Genomic DNA, 17,050 nt, shown 5'->3' on the forward strand with positions numbered 1-17,050 from the left:
AGGTGTTGGCAGGGGGACATATAAACTTGAGGGACTCACAGAGCAAAACAGGAAGCTTTGGGCAGGAGAGAGGGGCATGCTTTTGTAGCAGGGGGGGGTCTTGTTTAACACTGTGACCAGACAAGGTCAGAGAAAGCTAGTTGACCTAGAAAGGCTTCATAATTCTGAAAAACCACCATGAACTGTGGGAGAAGGATCCAGGACATCCCAGAAGACTGCCCAAGCCCAAAGAACTCTCCAGAGCAGTGAGGAACCCGAGGCAGGGAAACACATGTAAGTATGTCTGTTACTCTGTATAGATCTGTGTATTCTTCACGCTCTCTCAGTAAAGAGTAATAGTGTTTAGAATCGTGTGCAAAGTCTGTCCATTGGCTTTCACTATTGCGAGCCCCTGAAGAGTTAAACTGCAAACCTGCAGTGCCTACATGGCCGGTGTTCTGGGAGAGGGTGTGTTTAAGCTGTGGAGAGCCTGAGGGGTCAGCAGTAGGGGGGCTAGAGAGTTGGATCGTGGGATCCCAGCTCTCAGGAGGGGGTGCTAGACAGAGGCTCTGCAGCCTGAGAGCGTGCCTACAGATCCCAAGCCTGGGGCTCTGGTCAGATGCTGAAGTTGTCTGGGCTCAAAGGATGAGGGGGGCTCCAAAGACAACAGCCTGGGAAGTGTCCAGTCAGAGGGGGAGCTCTACCAGGCCTCCATGACAGCTAATATTCCAGAGGCCAATTTCATCTCTGGTGTAACTCTGTTAACTTGGTTGACTTAAATGAAGTTACACCAGGGATTATTTTGGGCCCTCAAGCTTACAGCATCTAATATAATATTACAGGGCCAGCTCCAAAGGGCAAAATATAAACAAAAGAAGGGAGCCAGAAGGGAAGTATTTTCTTGTTCCGACCCAGCAATTGGCTGTACACAAAACTCAATTCTTAGGGCTCTCAAAAATCATTCATCCTCAACTGCTCACTTGAGGTTTACAGAAGTCTGAGCCACATTAAATGTTCTGGAGTACAACGTGGAGGTGTGTAGGAAGGAAGTGGATATACATCATTACAGAGATCTTAAATGAACCATTTTCAAGAAACCCAACTGAAGATCAGTTATTTTAAATGAAAAAATTGTGTTGTGTTTTGTTGTAAATCTATTTTTCAGTTCACACGGAAGCCTGCTTTTTCTATGAATGCAGGGTACTGCAAGTTGCAGAAGATAAATGGATACATTTTGAGTACATTGCTAGGATGGAAATTTAAAAGGTGAATCCAAATGGAAAATACTTTTTCTCTTGGTTCTTATGTTTCAGACTGTGCTGATAAATCTACTTAGATCATAGAATAAAAAAAATCCATTTTAGAACTCAGCAAGAATAAGATAGGAATGTTAAATGAGATCGCACACCTCCCTCATTACTCGCTTCTTAAAAATGTTGCCTCAAGTAGTTAAAAATAAATAAATTGCATGGCCGTCTAACAATTTCAAACAAGCATGTTGTAGCTGCAGGCTGTATCTCTGCAGGTTTTATTAGTAAAGCAAGGAGTCAACGGTTGTGATTTACAGTCTGTAGAAAAGATGATGTCATTGTAATGCGAACAAGGTCAGAGTCCCCAAAGACACATTACCCTGACAATAGGATGAGATCATACCATATACTTGTCTGCTCCAAGGGAAAATAATCCAGCAGATTTAAATGTAAAAACTGTGCTGAGCATTAGTCAAAATCCATAGAGGCAGCATTTAGTCTAACGTAATACAGTAGAGTGCTGTAGATTTCATTCCGAGCTTCACTCATCAAAAAGCTTGCTCAGCAAGGGCCCAATCCAACTCCCACTCAAGTCAATGAGAAGTCAATCGGAGACTTCCCGAGGAGCTGGATCAGACCCTGAGGTCTGCCACACAACACCTGTAGCACATCACAGGATGTGGCCTCTGATGCAGAGAAACACATGTTTAATGTATGTAGTTTTTTAAAAAAAGGTAAAAATGTGAACTCAAAATTACACATCCTTTACAGATTAATTACACCACATCCCTTAATACAAAATGTTGTAAAGAAGGAAAGTGTTCTTGGGCAATTCTTTGAAGTTATGAGGGTTTTTGTTTTCCCAGCAGTTCACATATAGTTAATATTATATTTACTTTTGTTAAAACATCCCAAAGACAATGTTAACCAGAAGCTCTAATTTCATCTGTGAATGTTGTGATGTGTATGGAACAGTACTATGGGTTTAATGGAGAATAACCTGTCCATACATTATTTAAATCTTACTGTAGAATTTTATAGAAATGTATGTACCATCAATAAAATTATATAGGCTGGTTAAAAAACCGCAAACCTACAGAAAGTATAAAACGGTCTATAAAATTCAGGTCAGGTCCTCAGCTGGCACAATTTAGCATAGCTCCATTGACTAAAATGGTGCTACAATGTTAACTATATGTTAACTCTAGAGACTTCAACACAGCTACATGTATTTACACTAGCTGATGAAATAGCCTCATAACGGTTTTTATTATGTTGGTGGTGTGTTTTAAAAAAAAAAAGTAATTTCTATAGATCCCTATTGGCTTAATTTCATAAATTCTATAGCTCCTTTCTATAAAGGAGAAAAAGTTAGATTTTTTTATTGAAAAGGAAAAACTGTCAATACCTAGCAGGAGAAACACTGATCATCTGAAACAAGAGTGATCCAGCTAGTTTATTAATTCACTCATTCACAGATTAAAACTGAGTGTTTAAAAAGAAAGCTTTATAAAATTGGTTTTTCTATCCAAGAGATTTTCTATACCCCTTGGAAATGATACATTTGAAATTATCTGAGACCAAGACAAGAAAGCTAAACAAACAAATTGCCAAAACTTGGTGCTACTGAAGTGAAAGCAAAGACCTACATAGTGTGCTTTATAAAGAATTACAATTGTGTTTCTGCTTAAGCTGACTAGCTTCCTGGATGTGGGTGTTTCATTTAAACTTTGAAGAGGACATCAAAACACATTTACATGAATATAGATCATTGCTTCCGCTGGGAGATTTAAATGTATCCTACAGCTGTGGGGAAGGATTTTCTCACTTCTCTAAACATCCTTCCTTCAGAAAAAGAATTAGTAACTTATATTATAATCTTGTTTATATACTGTGACCCTAACAGCATCCCATTGCAAGAGGGCAACAGGCTCACTGGTATCTGGCAGCGAGTTTCAGCTGGTTGGACCCCAATTCATTTATGTCATCAACTGTATCTGATATGGGTCATGTAAGGTATCATTGGAAAACTAATAACAAACTGATCATTAATATTCTTGCATGGTGTATGTATGGTAAACGCCCACAGGACCATAGAAATATGAAGGAAATATGGTATTAGAACGTATTGACCAGATGAGTCTGAGAAGTGGGTACCCAGGTCTCTCCCAGAAAAAGAACAGGTCAATGTCTTCAGCCAGGTGTCAGAGTCAAATGTCAAGTGGCCATTCATTTGCATCAGAGAGGGCAAGGACAGATCAATTTGCATTTTATCAAACAACAGTGGGGGAATTTCCTTCATCACGAGACTCCATGTCTCCTTCTGTACAGCTTGAATTAACTTTACTTTGGGAGGGAACCTTCAGAAGAATCCATTTAAAAGGTTCACTGGGCTATGAAAGAGAGGGAGAAAGTTACCATTCACCTAAAATGACAAAGGAACTGAGCACTTTGGACTTTGTGGGAGATCCTGAGAAAAGGGGTGGTCAGCCATCTTGCTGGAAGGTAGTGTGGTAAAAATCTTATCTTGAACCAAGACTGTAGTTTGTTATATCTCAGTCTCTAGAAAGCATTTTTCACTCTTATTTGCTTGTAACCATTTGTGACTCGATCTTTTATACCTGCACTCTCTGAAAATCCTGTCTACTCTGGTTAATGAACTCATTTTACGTTTAATCTAAACCAACCCAGTGCTGTGTTTGAAAGGAAGTGATTGTTAACTCCAACTAAAGTGATAAACTGTGCATTATTTCTCTTTAGAGGAGCAATGAACTTTATTATTGCTCTGAATGGCCCAAGAAAGGACACTGCAGAGCACTTGGTTTGGGGAAAATTCAGGAGTGGGGGGCATTGGGGTCATCTCGCCCGGTGTAACCAAAAAGCTGGTGGATACCAGTGTGTGGCTGGAGTGTAACAAGCAGGCTGCTGGAATCAAGGTTACTAGTCCAAGGTTGCTTATCACACAGACACTCATGAGCATTGGCTCTACAAGAGAAAGAAGCCATAGAAAAAGAGAAGGATAGGCAATGTAACCAGCACAATTGCCAAGCCTTTCCTGTGATGAGATCAAAAGCTGCTAAACGTGGCTATATCACTGACAAAGGCCATTATACAAGTCCTGCAATCTGTTTAACGCTTCGTTGACCAGCCTCTGAAAAGTGGTTCCTGCATTAATTAACCCAAATGTAACATTTTGAATTCATCCATAACGGCAATAAAAGCAGAATTTTTCTGTGCATTAGGGTCCAAAGGAATCCACCAGTAACCTTTCACAAGGTCAAACATGCCAAGATATTTAGCTTTGCTCAAGATATCCAGCATGTCATCAATTCTGGACACAGTATAAACATCTGGCACACAGATAGCACTGAGTTTTCTGCATTCCACACAAAATCTTACTGTTATCTTTCTTAGGGACCAATACAATGGGTGATGTCCAAGAGCTATCACAGTCTTCAATGACCCTCAAGTTCAGCATGCTCAGGATTGCGATACAGATTTGCTCTTGCACTGTGCCAGTGCCAGTGGTACAATAAGCCTGGCTGGTGCAGGCTGAAGACCTCCTGTGCCAGTTTTATGGGTGATCACACAGGTCTTCCTAGCATTGCTGGAGAAAACTTGTCTGCGGCTCTTCAGCAGACATAGAATCGCTTTCTTTTCAGTCTGTGTTAATACTTCACATATCTTAATGCCTTCAAGTGATAAGTCATCTTGGCATTCAGCCATCAAATCTATCAGGTGGGATGCCTCAGTTTCCCCTTCAACCCAACAAATCATGTTTATCATTGCTTCTCTATGGAATGCTTTAAGCCTGTTTGTATGTAAAAGCTGTGGGGCAGCATAACTGTGAGGCCTTTTGAACTATAGGTATATTGTCACCTCTTCCGTCATTTCAAAAGGTCCCTCCCATGAGCTTTGCATTTTGTATTTTTTCGTAGGGATAAGTATCAATATCAATTCCCCTACTTCCAAAGAGTGTTTATCAGTATGTTGATTATACCACGCCTGACTGTCCCTCAGGTTAGTCTGAACCACCTCTATCATGTCCTTTAACTCTTGCCTGAACCTTTGTACATATTCAGTCACAGGCTTCCTTTCTGCCTCAGTGGCCCTTTCCCAGGAGTCTCTGATATGATCCAGGGGTCCCCTCATTTTCCTTCTGTACAAAAGATCAAATGGGCAAACCCTGTAGATTCTTGGGGGCAGGGGCACTTCCTTCTAAGCCAATAGCTAGGATAACATTTCACCCCAATCCAGGTCCCGCCTGTTGGCAGACATCTCCAGCATTGATTTTAGTGGCCCGTTAAACCTCTCCACCAGACCATTTGTCTCTGTGTGATATAGAGCAGCTTTTACTTGTTCACCGCACACAACTTCCATAACTCACCAAATAGCTGAGACATGAAATTTGACCCGCGATCAGATAAAATCTTTTTAGGGAAACCCACTCTGCTAAAAATAGTGAAAAGGGCTTTGGCTACAGAATCAGCTTCTATGTTACTTTGAGCAACTGCTTCAAGGTATCTAGTCGCAAAATCCACTACCACCAAGATATACTTTTCCCATTTGGGTAGGACCAGGCATAAGGCCCACAATGCCCATTGCTACCCTATAAATGCCTCTCATCTCACAGGCAAGAGGAGTAGAGGGACTTTTTGGGGTCCTGCAGGTCTTTTCCTCTTCTGACAGTAAGTCGCAAGATGTGCAAGATTCTCACATTATTCTGTATCCCTGGCCAGAACAAATTCTTCTTTAACCTATCATAGGTTCCTTCTGCTCCCAGCAAAAGGGCAACTGTGGGCTAGCAACATTAACTCCCCACAGTGCTGGGCAGGCACAGCTAGCTGTTTGTGAGGTCACCCAGGGCTTTCGTACTTCCCCGGGGTGCTTCTCTGTGCAGCTTTCCTTCCTCTTCAAAAAACCTTTCCCTATTTCTCTTCGGGTAGGTCTACACTTACTGCGCGGGTCGACGCGGTGAGTTCGACTTCTCAGAGTTCGAACTATCGTGTCTAATCTAGACGCGATAGTTCGAACTCCCTGTGCGCTCCGGTCGACTCCGGAACTCCACCACTGCAAACGGCGGTGGCGGAGTCGACCTTGGAGCCGCGGACATCGATCCCGCGGCGTCTGGACGGGTGAGTAGTTCGAACTAGGGTACTTCGAGTTCAGCTACACTATTCACGTAGCTGAACTTGCGTACCCTAGTTCGACCCCCGCGCTTAGTGTAGACCAGGCCTTCCTGTGGCTCCTTCAAGGATGTTCCCAAAGATGCTTTCTAGTGTGGGGTCTATTCTCCATTCATTTGCAAAACCTTGGCAGCGGACAACCTGAACAGCTTCTGCAGTCACAGGGGAAAACTCCTTCCCCTCTAGCTTGGTATGCTTGTTACCCTCCTCTGCTATGAAGGAGCTGAACTTGGCCCCTCCCACACCTGAAAGCTTGTTGCTTTCTCTTGCTGAGCTGGGGCCATCCCCTCCCCCCACAACGGCATTTTGTCTGTACAATTCTCTCCTGAGATCACAGAACAATAGTCCATTTTCCTGCGAGTTACTACGTTTACTGCTTAGGACAAAGCCAAACTATCATTCCTCTCAAGAATTGCCGTGGGAATACTATCCAGCACACCAACTTTCAAAGTTCCCTCCAGATCTTCCCATTCTACATGTACTTTAGCCAAAGCTGCAGTGATTTCATATAGTCCCAATGCTAGGTTCTGCTTTCTCACCAGGGAGCATGTCTGACTGTTTAACTGTGCCTCCCCTGATCAGAGTAATCTCCATCCACACATTCTTTGCCATGTACCTTGGCAGCTTTAACAAATTCCTTGTCTACCCCTATGGATCAGTCATCACAAAATTAATCCTATGACCTACAGGTTACTCTTGGGATCCGAGGTTAAGGACAGCTGCATTTAGTTGGGCTGGATGGGGTATGGGCTTAGCTTAATTTTAGGGTAATTATTCCTCAGGTGTTCGGGGAAACACAGGTGAAACACCTTCTTGGATTGTTCTCCTGCAAGGGAGATTCCCCAGGAAGGATCTATTCTAGGGAGGAGAATATGGGGACTCCCAATTGTTCTCTTCCATCCTAAGGACAAAATGGAGCTCTTCCATAACACTGGTCTGCTGCCCTGCCCTCTGTGGCTTGCAGTCACTGCATGCTTTAGCTTGCATATATGCATCAGCAAGATCCATAGCATTTTGGATCAAATCCAGGGGTTTATCCCACATAGTTTGTCTGATTTCTTCAGAACATATTCTCAGGAATTGTGCACAAAAATCAAGCAACTGATCGTAACTCTCTGCCACCTTTGCCTTGGCCCATTTTGTCTTCACAGAATTTGTAGACATTTTCTATGAGTCATCCTCTCATGCATATTGAGACCTCTACATTTCATTCTATATACTTCAAGGGTAATTAAAAACCTTTGCATTAAAACCCTTATTTCAAAGCCTGTTCAACTGGCTTTTCATTAAACACATCCAGTGCTTTACCAGACAGCTTTCCAGTGTGGGGCCTTCCTTGTTTTCTGGAATTTTATGCAATTCGCATAGCCTTTCAAAAGTAGTGAAATATCCTTCAGTACAGTCTCTGTGTGCAGGGTATAGCTTCTCCCAGTTGGATATTCCTTGTGGGAGGGAATAGCTGGTGTCTGTGGAATCTGTCCATGTTGCTCCATCATGATTAGGTTATATTGCCTTTCCTTCTCTTTTTCTATGACTTCCTTCTCTTACAGCTCCAAGGCTCTTCAGTGGGCTGTTTCCTCAGGGCTTAAAGCGTAAGCCTCAGTTAAAATAGCAAGCTGTGTGGAAATGCTGGTTCAGCCAGACCAATGTCAGGTTCTGGGGTGCAATCCAGACTAGTGAGCAGGGGCGGCTCTAGGCATTTTGCTGCCCCAAGCACGGCAGGCAGGCTGCCTTCGGCGGCATGCCTGTGAAGGGTCCGCTGGTCCCGCGGCTGCCTGTGGGAGGTCCGCCGAAGCCGTGGGACCAGGGGACCCTCCGCAGGCATGCCGCCGAAGGCAGCGTGCCTGCTTCCCTCGTGGTGACCGGCAGAGCGCCCCCAGTGGCTTGCCGCCCCAAGCACGCGCTTGGCGTGCTAGTGCCTGGAGCCGCCCCTGCTAGTGAAGGTTGTGTCATTGCCTGCCCTGTAACCCTGGGTGCTTTAAATTGCTCTGCTGCTGTAGCTCCCTTGTCTAGATGCCCCAGCCAGTAGACAAGCGTGCACTGAGTGTCCATGTGCTAAGTAACCTTGATTCCAGCAGCCTGCTTGTTACACTCCAGCCACACACTGGTATCCACCAGCTTTTTGGTTACACCGGGCGAGATGACCCCAATGCCCCCCACTCCTGAATTTTCCCAAACCGTGTGCTCTGCAACAGGGGTGCTGGAACTAGGGGTGCTAAGGGTGCAGCAGCACCCCCTGCTATGAAGTAGTAATAACAACCAAATACATGGTTTCTGCTTTCAGCGCCCCCAGCTCTTTCCTGGGGCATTCAGAGGAATAATAAGGTTCATTTCCTCCTCTAAAGAAACAAAATGCACATCTTATCACTTTAACTGGAGTTACCATTTCAATTCAAAACACAGCCCTGGGTTGGTCTGGATTAGAAGTAAAATGAGTTCGTTAACCAGAGTAGACAGGATTTTGAGAGAGTTCAGGTATAAAGGGTAGAGCCAGAAAAGACTACAAGCAAATCAAAGTGAAAAATGCGTTCTAGCCACTAAGACATAACACCACAGGCTTGGTTCAGGATAAGATTTTTACCACGTTACCTTCCAACAATATGGTTGATTACCTCTCTCGCCAGGATCTCCCACAAAGTTCAAAGTGCTCAGTTCCTTTGTCATAGCAGGTGAACGATAACTTGGGGTTCTTTGTCTTTCCCTTTTATAGTCCAGTGAACGTCTGAAATGGATTCTGCTGAGGGACCCCCAAAGTAAAGTTCATTGAAGTTGTGCAGAAGGAGACATGGAGTCTCATGGTGAAGGAAGTTCCATGCTGGTTTCTTCCCTCCCTGTTGTTTGATAAAATGCAAACTGATCTGTCCTTGCCCTCTCACATGCAAATGAATGGCCACTTGACATGTGATTGCTAATTGACTCTCATGACACTTGGCTAGAGGCTTCAGCCTGTCCTTTGTCTGGGAGAGACCTGTTTATTCACTTCCCAGACTTGTCTGGTAAACACATTTTAGTTCCATAATTCCTTCGTATGTGTACAGTCCTTTGAGCGTTTACTATACATGCACCATGCAAGAATACTAACCATCAGTGTGTTATTAGTTTTCCAATGACACCTTACATGACACACATCAGATGCCGTTCATAACATAAATGTATTGGGGTGCACTGACCTAGTCCAACCAGCTAAAACTCATTATCTGATACGAGGGGGCCTCTGGCCCTCTTGCATTAGGATGCTGTCAGAGCCAAATATACATTATTAAAAGCATAGCTACCCTGGCCCTTCTGTCTACTATTACCAACTCCTCCCACCTCCCCACATGCCCAATCTTTAGAATTAAAACCAAGAGTTATACTTATTGCTAACTCTTTGAATGTATGTATATAAACCATTGTAACAACACATTCTGACCATAAAGTCATTTTTTCCCCTCAGGCATCAGGTGCTTTTTTCTGCTTTGCACCCATTCTCCTCACTTATTTCATTCCCCCCTGACAGCACAGCCCACAGAGTTTCCAAAATCGGGTCATTCCATTACAGATTAATATATTGTCGCACTAGTAAAGTTCATGTCATGAGGTGAGAGACTTTTTCTTCAAATATGCCACCTCTGAGTATCTTTGAGTTTACCTGCCAGGAGGCTGTAATCTATCCTACAAAAGTCATTCTTCTGGAGGAAGCAGAAAATGTTATGAGTGGAAACACACATTTGTGGATTAATTTTGTTTGGGAGTAGGGCGTTTGCCTTCCTTGAAGAACAGGGATAGAGGATACAGTGCTACCAAACCAGCACATCTTGGAAGAGTCCCTTAGATGATATGGTACATTGAGGAGCCATGCTGCTTAGAGCAGCAGTAACTTCTGATGGGATATAACAACATAACCTTGAGTAGTCAGCGTATAAAAAACCCTCTCAGCTTTTGGAATCTTTACTGTAAAATCCACAGGTCATTCATTTTACTTCCCACAAGTATGCATTTCGCTCTTTAAAAATAATACACACACACAAAAGTATTCAGTGTTCAAAGAGAAATTTGCAAAGGCTAGGGAGAAAGATAGAGCCATTTGGGCAGCAAAAGGCATTTCTGGGGCATCCTCCTTTATTTTGTGCTTTCTGGTACAACCCAAAGGCAAAAAACATGCTCTTGGGAGCTATCATGAGCGAGGGATAAAAGTCACCACTGGGAGGGATGGCTTGGCAGCATCTAAAGAGTAGGAGGAAATCCATCAGTAGCAGGGAAATCCCCCACCTTTGTCCTGAAACACTGAGAATATATAAGATATTCGATAGATTTCTTAAAAATCAAGAGGCAGCTGACTTCTTCCACCCACAGAACAAAGGGACAGAACATATCAGACTCCCCTCACTTTCCCACTAACTTCAAGCGATAGTTTAAAATGGACAATAATGCAGAACTCCTCTAATGTATCTCAGAAGTCATTGAAGAATGTTCTCCCTTTTGGCACACTCTCAAAAGCTACAGGATTCTCCCCTGTTATGATCAAGAATAGAAGTTATTATGCCGCAAACCCTCTTCAGCATGCTCCATCAGCCACTCCAAAATGCCATTTGTAATTGCCAAAAGTCCTTTGAGCTGTTTATATCAAGACCAAATTCTTCTTCCCCCTTCTGTGCGATACATAATTTCTTCCAGTATGCTTACTTCTAGTCCCAAAACTTTCTAAACTAAAGTTTGTCTGTTTACACAACTGTCCCGTTTTTGTGGTTACAATTAATGCTGCATCCACAAAGCGTTTATTACTAAAAAAAAAAAAGTGAAAAGAAAAAGTTGGGATTTTGTCCTTTTATTAGTCATTTATGATGAATACTGATGCACTGAAATATTTTTAAAACATTTTGACTCGATTTTAAAATATTTGAAATATCATACATATCGAGGGTTACCAGATATCAACTCTGAAAAAACAGGACGGAGGTGGGGGGTAATAGGTGCCTATATAAGAAAAAGTCGCAAAAAACAGGACTGTCCCTTTAAAAACGGGACATCTGGTCACCCTAAACATACCAAGTCATCACTTCCTTCCCCTTTGCGGTCAGACTTTGCCTCCTGGATAATGTCATCACACGGGGCTATAATCTTAAGTGTCTGTCTCTGAGTGAGGAAGAAATGCTGACTCATAAAAGTCAGCAAAGGGCAGGAGAGCCGCATTACAATTGCTAGTATCATGGGATATCCCTTCTCAGTTCCCCCAAATGCCTTGCCAAAGTCCTCCAGCAAAGTCAAGGAAGTGAAGACCTGATATTTCCACATGAAACCACACGCACAACACAAACAGTTGTTTGGGTAGGGGGTTTTGTTTGTTTTTGTTTCTTTTTTGGAGGGGTATTGGAAAAAAATTTTGAAAAAGTCTTTATCATAAAGCACCAACAAAGGACAAAAAGTTAAAACCAATAGTTCTGATCCTCCTGTCACTTGCACTGGTGTAAATCAGGAGTAAATTCAGTGTAAAACCAGTGTGAGAGGGGAATCAAGACCAGTATTTTCTTCTCTGTTGCTCTCTGTCAATATTGTAGCTGAAGATTTACTACTAGCCTCCAGCCCTTTAGTTTCAGATCATTCAAATCCAAATCATGGCTTAAAGCTGGAGAAAGAAGTGTCTCCACAGTAGAAAATAAGCAATGCATGAGGGCTATAAACAATGTTTCCTAAAAATGGCACAAGCGTCTCATTTTAAATGTTAGATAAGGATTTTGCAGCATGCATTTCGGATTTGTTAAACATAGTGGCTATTCTAGAGAGTATACATTAAAAAAAATGTCATAAAGTTGCAATAAGACAGCATACCACAAACTCCAGTACTGCCAACTACAAGTGTTAAAAAAATCGTATCAGGCCCCCAAAATAAGGAGATTAAAAAAAGTATACATGGGGGTCCTTTTACATGCCCTCTGGGTTTTGCCCCTTTTGAGTACACTTGGCTCTTGTCTCCAAGCTTCTCTTTGGAGAGAATGCTGAGGGCTGTAAATGTCCTTTTTAAACATGAAATCACATGACTCCAGCTGGGACATCAAGAAAAACACTAAATATTGCAAGATGTCTGATAAAATTAAGAAAATTGGCAACTTTGAAACTCCCTTCCTTCATGCACAACTGGTTTGCTGTTTATAGGCGTTATCATAAACTATGCAGAAAAATATTTCTACTCTCCAATAGGATAGGTTTTATCTAGAGAGAGAAATGGCATAGCTAGCTAAGGGTACGTCTTCACTACCGGCCGTATCAGCGGGTAGCAATCGATTTCTCGGGGATCGATATATCGCGTCTCATCTAGATGCAACATATCGATCCCCGAACGCGCTCCTGTCAACTCCAGAACTCCACCAATGCCAACGGCGGTAGTGGAGTCGACATGGGGAGCCGCGGACGTCGATCCCGCGCCGTGAGGACGGTAAGTAATTCGATCTAAGGTACTTCGACTTCAGCTACGCTATTCACATAGCTGAAGTTGCGTATCTTAGATTCATCCCCCCCCCTAGTGTAGACCAGCCCTAAGTCACAGGTTACTTGTGTGCTCATAAGTTGAGCACAAAAAAAAAAGTTTAACATATTAAGGGCCAGATTCTTATCCGGTTTAATCAGCATGCTTCACTGAAGTCTCAGAAACATCAGTTTATGTTAGCTGAGGTGCTGGCCCTAGAAGTCACTCTATACAGCTAAAGTTGACAGCTAAACTACATTCAGACTACACTTCCATGTAATCAACTGCTGGAAGGAACTGTGATTGGAAAAAAGGATGTCTTCCGCAAGGAAAGGAACACACGGACACTTATATCTCATGCTAATGTTAATGTCATGCTCAATCACGTGGGTAAATGCAAATAAGTGCTATATTTAACTAACAATTGATAAAAACAGACTGGGGAGGTAAACATGAGTTTCTGTTTGTTGCCCTTCTCCCCCTCCACTCCCACCCCCGGTGAAGATTAAGGTCAGTGCCCAACTCCCACTGAATGTCAATGGGTTTTTGGCATCTAACTCCCTTAGGCTTTTTTTAAAATCCCCAGCCTAAAGCAATTGCACTTTGCTGTGTTAAGCTCTGGAATATTACCAGTCTTGCTCTCTAACAGCAAACCACATGTAATATGACAACAACCTCATCAAAGTCCAAACACTGCAAATAACGAATAAGAAATCTGTTTATAGAACAATAATAAGTGAACCTACCTGAAAACGACATGATCTTTATACCATGTTTGAAAGATGCAGTTGTTTTCAAGTTTTTCAGTCAGTTATGACTCGATACATAGTGTTGTTTTGCTTTGGCCAACAGAGTCTGTCACCTGCAGGTTTTAGAGGAAAAGCTAACTCCACTCCATCATTTTGGCAGCTGTCAATTCTCTCATCTCTATAGTTCCTCAGTTCCCCTCTGCCAAATGCAACTAGAGCACTTTCTCTTTGGCTTGGATTGTGGCATGCAGACCTCAAGTGCAACTGACAGCTAGCAGGGAATGTTCATACAGCTGTGCAGCTATTGCAGTTCTCCTCTTCTAGAGGCCTGGTCTTCACTGGCCCAGAAAGCAGAATGGTCTTCACAGGACATAGCAATATTCTATTATGAGCTTGTTCAGGGGTCCAGGCTGCACTGATGAGACACCTGCAAACAAGGACCAGAGGGACAGGAAAATTAGGAAGTTCCCTTCATGGAGTTTCCTAAACATCATTCCCTCCAGGAAGAGGGGTCTGGACTTGGAGAGGTGAGGACTCCCAACCTCACAGAACCTGTGGATCCCTGGGGAGGGACCCCTTTCACAGATCCATGTAGCTGCCAAGAGTCTTTTACATGGACAGCTACTGTTCTTTAGGTGCCACTGCCGCCCAACCTCCAGCAGCATGGTCCAACAGGAGCCATGGGTGTCATTGGCTGGGTCTCCGCAGAGGGGCTTGCCCACAGAATTATTTTGGTACAGCTTTAAACATCCCTGCAGAAGTTGGACTGCTCTGCAGGAGATGGCACTGCAGAGATACTCCTGCCCCTTGCTCTGCCCCTTCCCATCACGTTAACTGGAACCATAACCCCAAAGAGTTCCAGTGGAGGGGCTTCTGTGAAACCTTGAGGCGTGGGAGTAAGAGATGTAGACATGCAGGTCAGGCAGTTTCCTTTCACACCAATATGAAGATATCCACCCATGGAAGAGATTCTCTGAGCCCAGATAATTATGTTCTGCCTCCTAAATTGCACCATACAGTTTCAACTGAGTACAATAACCTTCTCTATTTCAAACCTGTGTAGCATTATTTTGCACTCTTAAACAGCGTACATTTCACCCAAAAGTAAGTAAGGGACTACGTCATCCCTATTACATAATTTACCGAAGTAGTTAATACACAGGATCCTCAGAATAAAAGTGCAATGTATTATTTTTTCACTGGATTTTTACAGACCTACCCCTTTTTCAGCAGCCACAGTTACATTACTCACTGGACTCCACGTTCATAACATTTGAGTATGATAGGAATTGACTGGATGTTGTTTTAATATATAAAAGTTAATTTAAAATAACCTAAGAGATCCATATTGCATGACAGCAGCATTACCAATGCGAAGTCTTGGGTTCAGAAACAAGATCATCTTTCAAGCCCCCAACCAGCGATAGCTGCACTTGTCATGAACATACTGCGCTTAGTCCCCAGGGAAAGTGCATCTTCAGCTGTCATGTATGCAGCTACTTCTGTTAGTCAATCCATGAAGCAATACTGACTTTTTCTTCTGAAGTGTCAGTCACCTGACCTCCTAAAGGTAAGTGCTGCTGTGACAAGAGACGAAAGGCAGAGAATTAGCTAAACAGTGTGCTTAGTAATATGCTCATACCTGCTACAGTATTACATTATGAGTTGGTTCTGGATATATCTGTCTATATCAATGAACCAAAAATCAGACCTTGGCATTAGGTGGCTGTTCTAAACCACCTCATCTTAAGGATCATGAAAAAAAACAACAATCAAGCAAACACAGCAGAGGCAGCCAGAACCCATTAATCTATTACATCATTATTCATACCATGCAAACTACTGTTGTTTTTGATCAAATATCGTAGTCCCTGTCCCCGTCCCTAGATGACTGATCTGGTCTTTTCATCTTTGAATCATCCAGCCTATTTCACTATATTGTAAAGTTCTCTGACTTACTGCTTTATATATAGTGATCTCCCCAGTCTAATTAATTTCCATTCATTAAAGATATTGCAACCCAAAGACCCATTTCAAGCTGCACATTTTTGCCTCTGTTGTCAAATGATTTTTATCCCTCTTGAGCAAAGATGGACTAAAATCTGGGAAGAACAAAGCAACAATTTGACCAAGCAGTACTTTATCTTTAGATATAACATTTAAAAGAGTAATATTTTATGCTCACAGAAATTCCCGTGCAACTGTGGGACCATACTAAGTGCTCCTTAGGCTTCATTCATGGAATCATGGAATATCATCATCGTAGGACTGGAAGGGACTTGGAGAGGTCATCTAGTCCAATGGGTCTCAACCAGGGGTACATCAACTCATCTAGGTATTTGCCTAGTTTTACAACAGGCTACATAAAAAGCACTAGCGAAATCAGTACAAACTAAAATTTCATCCAGACAATGACTCGTTTATACTGCTCTATATACTATACACTGAAATGTAAGCACAATATTTATATTCCAATTGATTTATTTTATAATTATATGGTAAACATGAGAAAGTCAGCAATTTTTCAGTAAGTGTGGCTGTGACACTTTTGTATTTTTATGTCTGATGTTGTGAGCAAGTAGTTTTTAAGTGAGGTGAAACTTAGGGGCACACAAGACAAATCAGACTCCTGAAAGGGGTACAGTTATCTGGAAAGATCGAGAGCCACTGATCTAGTCCAGTCCCCTGCACTCATGGCAGGACTAAGTATTATCTAGTATTATTGGTTCTCTCAATGCCATTGTCAGCCTCCTCGCAGTTCCTTTTAGGGGCAGTGCTTACGCTGGCATTTGACAGCAGCCCATTACACTGCTTACACCTCCCTTAATGCCAAAGACAAATTATTGTCTTCTTTTGAGAGCAGCCAGCAGTGCTTTTCTGCAGACAGTCTATCCCACACAGTTCCAGACACCTTGGCACGGGATTAAAAATAAAGAGAAAAATCACAAAATAACACAGCAGAATGAAGCCTAGCTAGAGTAAATCTATGGCAAACATAGGTAGTAGCTAAGGCCTGACCACAAATGCAATCTAACAGTTAAACGAGTTGAATAAAAAACATACATCTCTGTTTGTCAGCAGCAGTATGCTGTCGCCTTCTGGTCTGGTTCTGCATTTCAGCCAGGTTAGGTGCCTCCTCACCCATAATTAACATCTCACTGTGTAACTAGAGACGCACATATGTAACTCTCTGGGACAATGTGCAATATGTGCAAAACTCTTTCATTAGCATGATGCACACATCATCTTCTCCCTGTAGTTCTAATCTTAGGACACAATTACAGATGTCTTTCCAAGTGAAAACATACTTGATCAGGTTCATTAACCCTCTTTAATTTCCTCCTAGTCTGCACTAACTGCATATGGGGCATTCCAAATTATTTTCTTGAACTTGTGTATAGGGCCACTCTAGGGAATACACACACCTTACAATGGACGATTCCA

General features: G+C 42.6%; 1 long non-coding RNA gene across 1 annotated transcript in view; it reads right to left on the bottom strand.

The window, feature by feature from the left end:
- LOC120373080 overlaps positions 1 to 15,180 on the bottom strand; it is a 50,830-nt gene extending 35,650 nt beyond the window's left edge. The window contains exons 1-2 of the long non-coding RNA XR_005585361.1: positions 14,975 to 15,180; positions 13,604 to 14,033 (exon numbers count right to left, since the gene is read on the bottom strand). This is a non-coding gene — a long non-coding RNA (uncharacterized LOC120373080). The remainder of the gene's footprint in view (positions 1 to 13,603; positions 14,034 to 14,974) is intronic.
- Positions 15,181 to 17,050: the final 1,870 nt, after the last annotated feature.

Source organism: Mauremys reevesii, linkage group 10 (assembly GCF_016161935.1).
Source record: "Mauremys reevesii isolate NIE-2019 linkage group 10, ASM1616193v1, whole genome shotgun sequence".
Classification (NCBI taxonomy): Eukaryota; Metazoa; Chordata; order Testudines; family Geoemydidae; genus Mauremys; species Mauremys reevesii.